The sequence below is a fragment of the Vulpes lagopus genome, chromosome 21 (genome assembly GCF_018345385.1).
Source record: "Vulpes lagopus strain Blue_001 chromosome 21, ASM1834538v1, whole genome shotgun sequence".
Classification (NCBI taxonomy): domain Eukaryota; kingdom Metazoa; phylum Chordata; class Mammalia; order Carnivora; family Canidae; genus Vulpes; species Vulpes lagopus.
In genome coordinates this window covers 19,419,807-19,434,674 of record NC_054844.1, presented here as the reverse complement: position 1 = coordinate 19,434,674, position 14,868 = coordinate 19,419,807, and the positions used below count along the sequence as shown (strand labels likewise).

The 14,868-nt window shown below is 36.0% G+C and overlaps 2 protein-coding genes across 3 annotated transcripts in view; one reads left to right on the top strand and one right to left on the bottom strand.

The window, feature by feature from the left end:
• SLCO1A2 (solute carrier organic anion transporter family member 1A2) overlaps positions 1–14,868 on the top strand; it is a 120,033-nt gene that overhangs the window by 35,188 nt on the left and 69,977 nt on the right. For both annotated transcript variants that reach the window (XM_041736271.1, XM_041736276.1), the window contains exons 2-3: positions 5,729–5,832; positions 7,826–7,870. The gene's annotated coding sequence lies outside the window, so the exon portion shown is untranslated. The remainder of the gene's footprint in view (positions 1–5,728; positions 5,833–7,825; positions 7,871–14,868) is intronic.
• The window catches only part of LOC121480029 (islet amyloid polypeptide), a 98,483-nt gene that overhangs the window by 20,211 nt on the left and 63,404 nt on the right, over positions 1–14,868 (bottom strand). Inside the window, exons 7-9 of the mRNA XM_041736280.1 lie at positions 4,420–4,488; positions 2,852–2,923; positions 2,673–2,749 (exon numbers count right to left, since the gene is read on the bottom strand). The gene's annotated coding sequence lies outside the window, so the exon portion shown is untranslated. The remainder of the gene's footprint in view (positions 1–2,672; positions 2,750–2,851; positions 2,924–4,419; positions 4,489–14,868) is intronic.

The following is a 14,868-nucleotide window of genomic DNA, read 5'->3' as shown; positions in this document are numbered from 1 at the left end:
TGATAAATCTCTCTTTGTGACCTAATAAATGATCAGTTTTAATAAAGATTCCATAAGGACTTTTTTTTTTAAAGCTGTAATTTCCACTTCAGGTACAAAAGTTCAATATATGTGCATATCATCTATTTTATTGAAAATGTTATTTAAGTTTTCTAAATCTTTTCTTATGCTTTTCATTTTGTTACATCTTGCACTGGGAGGAGAATTAAGCCTGATTACTGTTTCTGCTGATTTATCTTTGTACTTCTTACATTTTCTGCTGTATGAAATCACCTTACGGTCACTGGGTGAAAAAAAAATGTATAACACTTACATCTTCACTGTGAATTGCCCCCTTTTGTACCTTTAATCTACCTTTCTATGTCTTTTCTAATACTCTGAATTCTACCTTGTTAGATGCTATCATGACTTGTGTTTTTTCTTTTTCTCTTTTTTCTTTTGGCAGGGCAGTTAAGCCACATGTTTCTTGATATAATATATATTTTGGGATTACTTCTGTCATATTAATAACATTTATTCTATATGCTTAATATTATCAGCTTTGGTCCAAGCATTCATCCTTACACAAATTCCAATTTTTTTAACGAATGATAAAACTGAAGTACAGAGAGGACAGTAACATGCCCAAGGTCACAGAGCCAATTAGTGATCAAGCTGGAATTCAAAGTTAGTCTGGTTCCTGAATCTTTTCTCTATTATATCATGCAGTCTCTTTATTTTGTGCCATCTATGTTTGCTAATTCTGAGTGTTCTCCTGATATCTCTTCTCCAGTTCATGAATTATCTCTTTCATCTCTATCTGATATGACTCAATGAGTTTTAATATCAATGATTACATTGTTTTAAATACTTCTTGGTCATTTTTAATAGTTTTTGGTTGATTTTAAGATAAGCTATCTTTAAATTTTTATCACTTCACATATATTTACTTAATGTTGTGTTTCTGATAATTTCATCATATGAATTTCCTTAGACATTGAATCTGTATTTTGTTTCTGATAACTCTCTCACAATGACTTAATTTGTATTTATAAGATCATAAGTTCTTAAATTCAATCTGTAGGAATTGTAGGGGCCCTTTCTGGGATGTTCCCTTAGAAAGGATATCTATGGTTACATATGCCAATATCAGAATTTGCCAATATCTGGGATCACTTCAGCTCCATGGAGGGTCCAGAGTAACATAAGAGATTCACAGTAGCTCTCCAACCCTGAGACAAACCTAAAGGTTAGGACGTTAGGGTTTTAGGATTTCTGTCAGTATTTGCTTCCAGGGCAACCTTCTTTTGCTGTCTGCTTATTTGTGGGTCTTCTCAAATTTTAGTTCATTACTTCCCCCTTAATACTTTGAGATTTCTTTTTCTTCTTATGAGCTTAACCATGCCTTAAAAATATCTTAATTCATCTAAGTTCTAGTTGTCTTAATGGGAAGGCCCTTTGGTATAATTTCATATTACAGAAACAGAACTATATATGCATATTCTAAAAAATTCTGAGCTACAGAGCCAAATTCCTCTGTATGAAGGTTGTAACAATCTACTCTTCTTTGGAAATGCATTAGTGTATCTGTTTATCCTTGAATTTTTCATCACGGTATATTTAGAAAAAAATACCCATGAGTCATATGGTAAAGGAAAGGAACACTTTTATAATAACTTTAATTTCTTTTATTATTAGTGAAGCTTAAAACTTTAGTATACTTCTGGACATTTGTGAAATTTTTTTTAATCACCTGGAAATATGAATGTGGATATCAGGATAGGTCTGATATAAAGATGTGGGATTTTTTGGACATGAATTATATAATCCATAAAAAGCATGTACAACAAGAATAAGAGAAAGTGTATGTTGGTAAATATCAAAATTTAGGACTCATATTGATGAGTAGGAAAAGAGAAAGAAATGGGAGTGCACAAACATGACTTATTGGGAGACGAAAGTAATCTCAGAAGTGAAGTGACAAGAAATTTCCAAGAAGAAAAGCTTGGGTTGGACATCATATGATGCTGATAGATTACACAAGATGAAGACTAAAAATAAAAATTAGAATTTGGCAAGTAAAAGTTTACTGATGACAAAAGCTAGAATACTTCAGTACATATTACAGAGAAGAGCAGGTATGAAGGGATAGTGTAACAGTCCTAAAATGCACTGACTTCGATCAGTGGATCTTAACATACTGAGAATCAGGATTCTTTTAAGAAGATGATGTGGAAAATAGACTTTTGTGTCTATTTAGGTGGGACTCGAACATGCCACCTAAATTTTGGGGGTTTTTTTCTCCTTTTTTTTTTAAAGATTTTATTTATTTGTTTGTTTGTTTGTTTGTTTGTTTGTTTATTTATTTATTTATTTAGAGAGAGAGAGGCAGAGACACAGGCAGAGGAAGAAGCAGGCTCCCTGCAGGGAGCCCGACGTGAGACTGGATCTCAGGTCTCCAGGATCTCGCCCTGGGCTGAAGGCAGTGCTAAACTGCTGTACCACCAGGGCTGCCCACCACCTAAATTTTGAGCACAATATCTAGACATCCGTATTTCCTCTGACAGTATTCCTTATACAGATTCTTCTACTGTAGCCTCTTTGAAGAGGTTTCATCATAAAGAGAAGAAGAAAGAAAGACCAATAACTTCAGGAGAGGTTAGCGTTAGGTTAAGATAACATGTGAAAAATACCTGGCACTTAGTAAGTACACATTCAATAAATGCTTGTTGATCTTTCAGGAGCCAGCAGGAAAGCGGAGTTTGGTGAGCTGGGAGAAAGAAAAGATCATTGTTGGCATAGGGTTCCCAAAGAGCTGGAAGGCAATGTCTTATGCAGGGGAGAGAGGTAGACATTATAACTGTCTGCTTACCCAGAATCAGCTCTATGTCCGGCATTTTCTTAGGACGTTTTGTATAATATCTCATTTGATGTTCAAACAACCCTGTGAAGTAGGAAATATAAATTCTACAGATGAGCATTTGAATGCTTTGAGTGACAATATAACTTTTCAAATTCACGTTAGAGAATGGCAAGAAGAGTCTAACCTCCATGTGCCATACATCAAAATTGCCACACAATTGGAACATTATACATAGGTTAAGAGATTAATTCTTATAACTGAGATTGGAGTTCAAAGGAAGGTAAATTTGGGAAATTTGAACCTCTATTTTCACTATCAAATGCCAGAAAATGACCAGCTGAGAATGACTCTTGGTTTAGTCTTCTCCTTTCTAATGAGTGGTCAGTTTCTTAAAGGGACATCTACACCTCATAACTCAGCTTCTTCCCCGTGCTTTATCCTCCACTAGATCTGACAGCAATGGAACCTAGGTTTGGGCTAAACCTCTGAGAAAGAGCCAAATTGTCTATAGGAGATTTTCAAATATGAGTTAAATGAAAAGGAAGAAAACAAGAATACAATAGGCCCATAAGAGCAATCATACATTATCTCCTACCACAGCCATTGAGTTTTGACTTTTGTTACTATTGTTGTTTTCTCTGAGCACAATCCAGAAAGTACAGGAAGGGGCTATCAACCTTCCATGTTCTAAGTCTTGGAATTAACTTCTTTTTCCTCTATACAATATTACTGTCCATGAGGTTCAGAAGTTCATTAGCTCTTTGAAACTTTGTTCATGTTTTTTGTTTGTTTTATATTTAGAAACACTTTATAAATAATATTACTTCCTGTTGTTTATATTTGAGTTTTATTGCAATTTTATCTAATGCTAAGTAACTTCCAATCTAAATAGATATGCAATGAAATTAACTGGCTCCAAATTCATTTCTTTTAGTTACGAATGCTGTTGTTGAATCTAATTACAGAGATAAATTTTAACTGACATTGCGTATAGTCAAAAGAACTCCGATTAGGATTTGATTATTTAAACAGGTCCTACAATAATTTAAGAGGGATATTCTATGATTATGTTATAACACTGTTCAGAGTAGTATATAATTTAGGTTGAAATCCACCTGTTTTATATCCACTGTTAAGAAGTTTAACTAACTTATGCCAAAAATTGCTTTAAAAATTAGTGGTTTCAAAAAAAATTAGTGGTTTCATTTTAATAATAATTTATTGGGTGACAAAATTGCCAAGCTCACAGATACTTTTGCTTACTGTCACCCATACTCCCTCCATCTCCCACTCCCATAGAAATGGTTAACTAACCAATGAACCAACCAGATTTGTAGAGTAACAGGGAAAGACTATTTTTATTTCAATGTGTTTCAGATGGATTGATGATATTTGGTGTAACACACTGTTTGCTGTGGTTGGAAAGAGTCAACACCTATGTATTCTGAATGAATATTTTCAGTTCAGAGGCCCACAGTAACAAATTTTATCTATAAACAGATGACAGGCACAAAGGAGTATTTATATGTGGGCAGCCTTGAAGAACTCAAAATGATGACTGGTGTTCTCAGACATACCTACACACAGCTGTTAGCACCCTTACTGAGAGGACCCAATCAATATAGAGATTCCTGCAGTCAGATGACCTGTTGAAATAGGTAAAGGTGGAGAAAGAGCGTCATGACCCAGTTACTGGGAAAATAAAGTAAGATTACTTGTAATTTTACTGACTGTATGGAATTGGAGCTATTGAACTAAAGCCCTCTTAGCTTTTAATAGCTTGAGCCTCTTAGGATCTTAGCTAATTGCTACTATTTACCCATTTTAGTCTTTCCTCTCTTTGCATTTCCAGTGATAAATTCAGTTTTGGGGATGTAGGTCTGCATTAAAGTGATTCAGTAAAGTGCATTTCTAACTGGTCAATCTATTAAATAAAACAGAATACCTTCCTTTTTAAAGGCTATTGTTAAATGCAAAGGGAGGGAAGACCAAGAGAGGTGGTTGGTAGCAATTAAACAAATTCTAAAAGATTTGATCCAGTAAAAACCATAAGAGCTTTAGTTTGTTAGCTCCATAGATGACAATGTGGACGAACCGGAAGACATTATGCTATGTCACAAATACTGTATGATTTTCCTCTTATATGAGGTATCTAAAATAGTTAAACTAATACAAACAGAGTAAATTGTGTTTGCCAGAGGCTGAAAGAAGGGGGAAATAGAGATTTGCTGTTCACCTGATATAAAGTTTCAGTTATATAAGATGAAAACATTCTACAGATCTGCTGCACAATATTGTTCTTATAATTAACAATACTATATTGTGTACTTAGAAATTTAAGAGGGTAAGGCTCATATTAAATGTTCTTACCACAGTAAGAAATAAAAGTGTCATTGAGTAAAAGCAAGACAAGACAAAACAAAACAAAACAAAAAATCCTAGCAGACCTTTTAAGGTAGTAACTAAGAGGCTGATGCAATAGGACTCCTAACATTTTCTATAAGAATATAGGCAAATGGAGGCATTTTGAATCCATTTCAATCTGTACCTCAAACATGTCCCAAGATTTTGTTTGAAACCCAGGAGAAAACTTCCTAGGGCCAATTTCAAATCAGTATAAACTAAGACCCAAAGGCCTAGGGTATGTTGGTGGGCTTACATTGCATTTGTCTGACCTCAGGTATTCGGGGATACAATACAGCCTGGTGTTGGTGCACCTCATATATTCCCTTAATCAATTCCCTTATTCTCAAGATTTTAGATTACATTGTTAGTAATGTTTAGGAGGACTGGAAAGCATTTTAAAAATGCAAGACATAAATGTATGATGCTCATGGAGATAATCTGAATTCTCCCAAATTGAGAGGGATCTTTTTTTCTCTTGAGGTGGGCCCTGATGGACTGAAGGCCACATTTTGAGAAACTGCACTAATTACTACAACGTGAGGTGCTTGTTATTCACAACACATCCTGAATTTTGTGACCTCCAGGTTTGTACCTCTCATGATTCAAAACACGTTTTCCCATGCCATGTAATCATCTACATGTCTTATTTATTGACTTGTAAGCTGCTTGAAAGTAAGGGTGACCTAATTGCTGACTTATTTACCAAATACCTCTTTAGCAGAGTGCCTGGTACACATTAAGGTACCTTGCTATTATAGTATAATGATTAAAAGTTAGAGCTTTGGAGAGGCACCCAGGCAGCTCAGTTGGTTAAGCGTGTGACTTTTGGTTTTGGCTCAGGTCATGATCTTTCGGTCATGAAATTCAGCCCAGCTTAGGACTGTGCACTGACTCTGCTTGAGATTTTCTTCCTCTCCCTCTTCCTCCCACTCCCTCCTTCCTTCGCTGGCTCTCAGCTCCCTCTCCAGCTTTTGTGCATGCACACATGTTCTCTCAAATAAATAAATAAATAAATAAATAAATAAATAAATAAATAAATAAAGTCTTCATTTAAAAAAAAAAGGAAGAGGGGAACCCGGGTGGCTCAGCGGTTTAGCGCTGCCTCAGTCCAGGGCTTGATCCTGCAGACCCAGGATCGAGTCCCACATCGGGCTCCCGGTATGGAGCCTGCTTCTCCCTCTGCCTGTGTCTCTGCCTCTCTCTCTCTCTCTCTCTCTCTCTTTCTCTGTCTCTCATAAATAAATAAATAAAATCTTTAAAAAAATAATAAAAAAAAGAAGAGCTAGGGCTTTGGAGGCTGACAAATTTGGATTGGAATCCAGTGTGACCTGGAGCAAATTAATATTTCTAAATCTCTAGTTCTTCATTTTTATGAATAACAGAAGCAATTATTTGATAATTAAATGATAATGCATATGAAGCATTTTGCATAGAGCCTGCAAGATTATAAACTCTTCATATATGGTAGCAAATTATGAGAAAAATTTTAAATCATCCAGTATTTGCTCATTAAAGAGATATAGAAAATACAGATAAGCCAAAATATTAAAGTAAAACCAACTTAGTCTCACCTTTGAAAGATAATAAAATATAGCATTTTGGTGAATTTTCTCCCAACATTGATTTGTAATCTCTATATATCTGTGTGTTGACTTAAAGTGACATCATACCATTCATATCATTCTCTAATATGCCTTTTGTTATTTTTTTGAATATTTTATTTTGTTTATTCATTCATGAGAGACACAGAGAGAGAGGTAGAGACACAAGCAGAGGGAGAAGCAGGCTCCATGCAGGGAGCCCGATGCGGGACTGGATCCTGAGCCTCGACCCTGGGACTCCAGGATGACACCCTGGGCAGAAGGCAGTGCTAAACCACTGAGCCACCCAGGGATCCCCTGCCTCTCGTTATTTAAAAACATGTTAGGAATATTTTCCCATGTGAGTAATAACCTTGTAACATTAAATAACCACATTTTATTCTAGTGTATATGTAGAAAATAAACAATCCCTGTTGTTGGACATTTGGGCTTTTTTTCCTGTAATTTACAATAATTTATTGAAACAAAGCTGTGGTAAATTTCCTTGGCACATTATTTTGCCTAGAATTAGGTTCTTCTTAATCTTTTCAGAAGTAAAATTGTCAGGTCAAGGACTACATTTTTATTTTTTTATTTTATATTTTTAAGATTATTTATTTATTTTTTATTTCACAGAGAGAGAGCACAAGCAGGTGGAGAGGGAGAAGCTGGCTGCCAACTGAGCAGGGAGTCCAATGAGGGGCTAGATCCCAGTACCCTGGGATCATGACCTGAGCGGAAGTCAGATGCTTAACGGACTAAGCCACCCAGGTGTCTAAGGACTATATTTTTAAATAATTGATACCTACTGCTCAGTTACTATTACAATACCATATCATTAACATTTTCATCATCAGTGAGTGAAAGATCTTTGTCAATGTTGAGTATTATAATAAAAAACCTTTGATGGCAGTTTGATAAAAAAATGGCAGCTCATTTGTATTTTAAAATTAATTCTCAATTCATCAAATACTAATAGGCATTTCTTCTGTTGCAGGCACTGAATTGGGTGATGGTGGGAAGTGGGGGAGATGATTCAGAGGTAAGCAAGACAGATCAGGTTCATACATTGATGGAACTTAAAGTTTAGTAGGTTTAAAGGTATGAATGAAATGACGTCACTCTAAATCTACGTTAAATGTGTAGCAATTAAAGGTGTGATAAAGAAGAACATATCTAAAGGAGTTTTAACTTAGGCCAAGGCCCTTGAAATGTACTTATAGATGAGCAGAAGTTGACCTAGCTGGGAAGGGAAGGAAGTGCAGGGAAATACAGAAGTAAGCGCTTTTCAGACTGATTGATGCTTGAGGAACTGAAGTGAAATATAGTATGGCTAGTACATGGATCACAAAAGAATAATTCAAGATGTGATGTGAGAAGTAGTAAGAGATCAGATCACATAAAGGCCTTAGAAGCCATGTTAAGATTGAGGACTCTATTTTAAGGACAGAAATTTTGATTTTCAAACGATAACTTAGTTGCATTTTGGCAATGGATTATCAGCGAGCAAGGGTGCATATGGGGAGATTTGGTAGGAGGTGACTGTGGACTGGAGTGGCTTAGCATATCTATTACAATTCTTTGGCTACAAGTGATTCAAATCTAACTCAAACCAAGGGCTAAAGGAAGAATTTGTTGACTCATTATCAAAACATTAAAGTAAAAATTTCATCTGGGTTGGATAAAGGAAACTCAAAATTCCAGCAGTCTCTTCCTCATTCCCTCTCCTTTTCTTTGTCATCCCCCTTGCTGTCATTACCTGTCTTTTTTATATACTTTCTACTTTTCAAACTTATTCTCTCATGCTGGCTTCCTCCACATGACTAAAAACAAGGCCACAGGTTGCTTTTGTAATGTAACTATTACTGCTTCACCATCTAGAAAAGGACAGACTCATATTTTCAATAAGTTAAAAATAAATCCAACAGAGGTCTTCTGGCAACAGAAAGAAGTGGAAAGGGTGCTAGAAAGTCAAAACAACAGATGTCCATTACAGAGTAGGGATAAATGGATGGACTCAGCAGATATTTATAAAGCAGAGTCAACAGGACTCAGCAACTCGGAAGTGAGGGAGAGAATGGAATCTAGAAGGACTCCAATATTTGTCCAGTATGGTACCAATAAATTTGAAATGTTTGCAAAACATCCAAGCTGAGATGTTCAACAGGCAACTGTTTAAAAGAGTTTGATGTTTGTATCTTTATAGATAGTAGTGGAGACAATAGGAATGGGTAGACTCCACAGGGTTAAGATAGATAGGTAAGGAAAGAATAATAACAGAGCCTTGAAAATTGCCAGCATTTATGGAGTGGGGAGAAGAGGAGCATCCAAAGAAGACTAAGAAGGAGTACAAAAGAAGGAAATCCATGAAAGAGAGTATCACTACTAATACAAATGGCTGAATTAAGTTAATATTAATTCAAGTAATAAAATGTGTTCTGGCTTTGACCTCTGGTCATCAGTAATGATTCAAAGTGCATAGGGTGGGGGTAAGAGGTGATACAGAATGTGGTGTCATGAAGCCAAGGAAAGATAATTTTTTAAAAAAGAGAATGGTCTTCAGTGTTCAATATTGTTAAAAGATGAAGAAAAAGACTAAAAGATAGATGTTGAATTTAGCAAGACTAAGTTCACTGGTGAAGGATTTTAGTGCAATGGTTTGGTTGGAAGCCACAGTGGATGAGAAATGAGGTCAAGAAATAAAGATGCTGATTATAGGTGATTCATTAAACAGTGGTTTAATGTGTATGGCTTGCTAGCTCATATTGTTTCCAGATAAAGTGCACTGGAAAATGTGGGTGTCTCTTTTTCATTGTGAAGTAGAGCACACAGCCTTGATTATATCTTTGCAAATTCAGTATATACAGTATTTGATGATATTGGAGGGTGGGTCACCAAAGAGGCCAAATTCATCACATGACAATAAGCCATTAATAAAAGATAGCTTGTGTTTGCAGTAATTTCCAATGTAAATACACCTATGTAAGGTAAAACATTTGCTTCACTCCTTGCAGGAAGCTCTTAGTAACATGACTGATTACAAGTTCAGACTTGTTTCAAACTACGGAAAAGAAAAAAAAACAGCTATAGATAGCCTGTCAAGACTGTATTATTTTGAAAGATGAGGAATGTTTTTTAACATATAGAGGAGTTGTCATTGTTTTGCTAACCCGAAATGGAAATTGTTGAAAGTGAAACTTGAAAGAAAACTTGCTTAAAACATCGTCAATGGTGCATAAATGAGCACAAGTTGATCTACTTCCTTAAGTACAATTTATTTGTTATGTAACGGTACAAAGTAGCATACTGGATGTTGGAGTTGAGTGGTCAAGTGGACCACTATAAGTTGTGCTTCTATGAGGCCAAGTACGGGGTACACTGTCAGTTTTAGTGGATAAGGGGAAAGAGAATATTACTTGGATTATATATTCTCCAAGGTTTTTTATAATGCTAAAATTTTATGGATCTCTTATTTAGTAGTTTTGATAGGCAGCACATATACTTATGATAGGCAGCACATATACTTACTTAACCCCTAACATCAATACTACATGCAAATAGTCACTCAGTAAATGAGATTTATCTGATTTTTGAAGATCTATCGATTTGGTTATGAAAGTGCTAGTTTTCACTGTTCCACAGTAATTTTATTGGGGTTAAAGAACATTATCCAGCAGGCAAAAGAAAGTTTGACTCATATTATTCCTTTGCTTTTTTTTTTCAGCCAATACTCACACCTTATATGTGAGAACTGGTCTATATGTAGATAGAACAAAATATATATTACTAACATATACATTAGCATATGTAAATGGCCACCTAACATATGTGATTTAAAAGCTATTGCAAAATTTTGTGCTATTCTCTCCTGTGTCTCTGCCAATGGAAATGTACAATATTGAAATTTCTCTCTTGCATGACATACTCAAGGTGAGGGCTCTCTTCTTTATTTTACAAACATATGCATTTTTTTTCCTGGTAAGGAGGAAGAGGATGTTACCTTTTAATGAGAATGATACCTTTAGTTAGCTGGTATCACATTGGAAAGGAACAAAATGAGATCCCTGAGGGACATACCTGAAAAGCTAAAGTAAAGGGAGAAGAACAAGAGGGACTGAAAAAATATTTTCTCATAGAAGTTAGTCTTTGATTTAGCCTGTCATTTTTCATATAGACTAAGGAGGGAAATAAGTGACATTGATAATTTGACCTTCAAGATGACAGATGTGTATCACATGGGTGTGTACACGTGTGTGGGTTTCTCACAGTATATACAGGTGTTTTAGCCTGACTGGATACATGTGGCAGACCTTCATATGTGATCAGATATATCTATCGACCACGCATTTCACTGCACACAAGGCAATCTGATAGTGACTGACGTACTATTAGCTGATTTACACATATTGACTGAGCCTCTTTTATACATGGAAGTACATTTTTAACAGGAACTCTGTAATACCTTATTAAGAAGAAGTATAGGAAATTTTTAACTTTTCGAGGTTGATTAGTCTGGAATTAGTTTACTTAAAATCCCATTGGTAGACAACTATTTATTCTGGGCTAACCTTAAGGAAAGAGTTAATGGACCATCAACAGTATTTAATTAAAATTTCTCTATATTGGTAGGGCCGATGATGTTTTAAACAAAAGTGTTTTAGGAAATTACATCTATTAGCTATTTTGCTAATCAAGAACCTTTTGCCATTGTATGATGAATTTGAAGACAGTCACATTTCCACAGAATCAGAATTATGGCTTGGTGAGTAATGAATGTAAAATGTTATCTAGTTCCATAAGCCAGTGACTGATGAATCATAATTAATGACCTTTTTTTTGAAAAACTTGAGAAAACATGAAGTCTTTGAGCTACAGTAAACTTACATCATATTTCTTTCTTTAGGTTGTATTAATCAAAGCCCTTTGTGAAAGATAGTTAACTTGTAAACAATTAAGATGATTTAGATGAACTTTGAAGTATTTCAAGTTATGTTTTTAACATGTCTATCTATCATAAATGACATCATTAGGGGAACTGCTTAAAAAATTGGTTGGCTAACTTGAGATAATATTTTGACTGCTTGGGATACTGATGTCAATCACATGCAGTTTCAATAAACAGCAAAGTTGGCAAGAATCTATTAACTTAAAATGCAGAGAGCCAGTGTGACTATTTCCTAAGTAATTTTTTTAAAAATTACTTTTATTCAGCTTTCTCTAGTATTAAGTAATGGTTTTTGTGCTTGCCTTATTCACATCATTTGGGGGGCGGGAGAAGATCAGATTTTCATCAGCTCCACTTTCTCCTTCATGCCCAATAAAGTGAGCTCTAACTGGTTTGCATGAAATTTTTTGTGGTCTGCTTACTCAGAAATGTCCTAAACAGCAGACTACAGGGCTACTTTCTTCTTCCCCTTTGTCTTGAAACCAGTCACCACTTTGGGTTAACAGAGACAACACTGAAATTATTTCCTCTAAGTGTTCACACTAGAATGTACATTTGTCTACTTGTAGACAGATGGAAAATAAGATGCATGTGTGTGCATGCCTGGGTGTTTGTGTACATGTGTGTGCTCATATGCCTGTCTATTTGCATGTGGGCACACGTGCACATGTGTGTTGGGGGTTTAGGAGGACAGGGCTGGGGAGAGACCAAAGGCCTGCTGATGAGGGACTGCTTTGGGGGCTGGGGAGGTGATGGCTTGCTCCTACAAATAATCTAGTATGTGACTTTCAACCAATCCCATAATGATTTGGGGTTTCCCATTCAGGAAATTAATATAATCATCTAATCCATCCCTGACTTTTACACACAGAGAAAACATCACGTTAGAAACAGCAGGAGAGGGAAGGACTGAGAAGAGAAGCAACCATGGGCCATTTTGTCTCACTCATTACCAAAACCCTCTTTCAGGTGGTGGCCCCAGCTCCCATACACTGGCATATGCAGAAATGCAGAGCTTCTTGGAGAAGTCTGCTTATTTCATGCCAGACTTTGGCTCTTTTAGTCTTCTGTCTGGAATGCCTTCTTGCCTCCCTTGATCTGTCTAACCTCTACCTTTCAAGTGCAGTTTGAGTGGTGCCTAATTTATGAAATTTCTTGTGATTCCCTAAGTTAAAAGTGTTCTTTTCCTCCTTAAATAAGTAATAATAATAATAACTAATATTTTTTAGTACTTTCTGTGTTACAGGCATGATGCTCATATCTCTGCACATAGTAACTCATAGTAGCTCACAACAAACCTCTGAGGTAGGTACTCTTATTCAGTAGATTTTACTGATAATGAAACAAGTTGGATACTTTTGCCAAGGCTACATAGCTAGAGAGTTGTGAGTCAGGGCTGGAGTCAATCTGGCTCCAGAACCGACATTCTTGTTCCTTAGCCTATGCATTGGTGGGACATAGCTTGAATTATAGTTGCTGCAATTAGATGTCTTATTTATCAAGCCATAGGCCTTCTATAGAAAGAGACCACATATTTTTTTCTTTTTAAGATTTTTATTTACTTATTTGATAAAGAGAGTGAGAGCACAAGTAGGGAGAGCAGTTCCTCTGCTGAGCAGGGGCTCGATCCCAGGACCCCGGCATCATGATCTGAGCTAAAGGTCGACACTTAACCAACTGAGCCACCCAGGTGCCCCAAAACGACATCTTCTAAAGCTACTCATCCTCCAAGCATCTAGAAGACCATCTGTATGTATTAGGTATACATGGTATGTTTATTGACCAAAACTATACAAAGCAGGATAGTGAAAGTTATGTAATCAAATAAAGGAAAAAGAATTATTTTGCCTTACTAAATCAAAGTGCTAACATTGAGAACATATTAGACAAGCTGGCAAATTGGACAAAGGTGTAGCAAAGGAGATAAGAAAACAAAATTGATTCAAGGACACTTAGAAGGGCAACAGGTGGGATTAAATAAAGCTTTAATTATAAAGCTTTTAACAATCTCCTCTGCCACGGTGGCAGATCTCCAAAGGAAGTGCCCAGTTATTTTTATCCACCTCATTTGCATTGGCATAAGTATCAGGAAGATAAAATAGGATGGAGACAGCTCTCTAGTACCAGATACAAAGAACGAGACACAGCCCACCCTTTAGTTTTCATTGTATTTTCTGAGTTCTGGCCATGTAGGAAAGAAAATCAGATCAGCCAAGTTTCTGATGTAGATAAAATGGACACAAAGAAATTACTTTGTATCATAACTGACCTTGGCATGTTTTCATTAGCCCAGAAATATAATTTTCTCCTGACCAGAAGAAATGTGCTGAACATTCTTTCTCAGGCAAACTTCTGTTTATTATTATCTGATTGATTTATATTGGTTGGACTTCAGTATACTTGAGAAAGAAAAGACTTAGTTAATGGTGCCTGTATTCAATCATATAGTTTTAATGTAATTTGCACAACCGTATTTTTCTATGTATTAACATCATAATTAAGAAAGTCTATGACAGTTTGATTTCTGCACCCTGAACTTCAATAAATCATGCGATTCACACTGACCTATAGTATTATGAACTTACAATATTTGCTTCAAGGAGTGTGTAGGTGGTTAAGTGCCTAAGTCTGTTAAGCATCTGCCTTGGGCTCAGGTCATGATCACAGGGTCCTGGGATCAAGCCCTGCGTCAGGCTCCCTGCTCCCTCTTCTTTTGCCTCTCCTCCTGTACGTGCTTACTCTCTCTCTCTCTCTCTCTCTCTCTCTCTCTCTCTCTCCTCTCAAATAAATAAATATTCTTTTTTTAAAAGAATATTTGCTTCAAAATACATGATTTGGAAGTGACAATTTATAGAAAGGATTTATAGACTGTTAACTTATTCAGCGGGTATTTATGAGCTATTGATTAACAGAACAACAATTTTCTAGGTGCCTTAGAACTTTTTCTATGGCACACATAAAAAATAACTATATGTGTTGCAGACCAGTGCAAACAAAAGCGTATGCTCCCGGCTGGAGGTGACCAGTCTTAGGGACTCTGGTTGCCCCAAAGCCAGACTGGCCATCTTTTGGCTAAGCTATTAATATCTCACCAC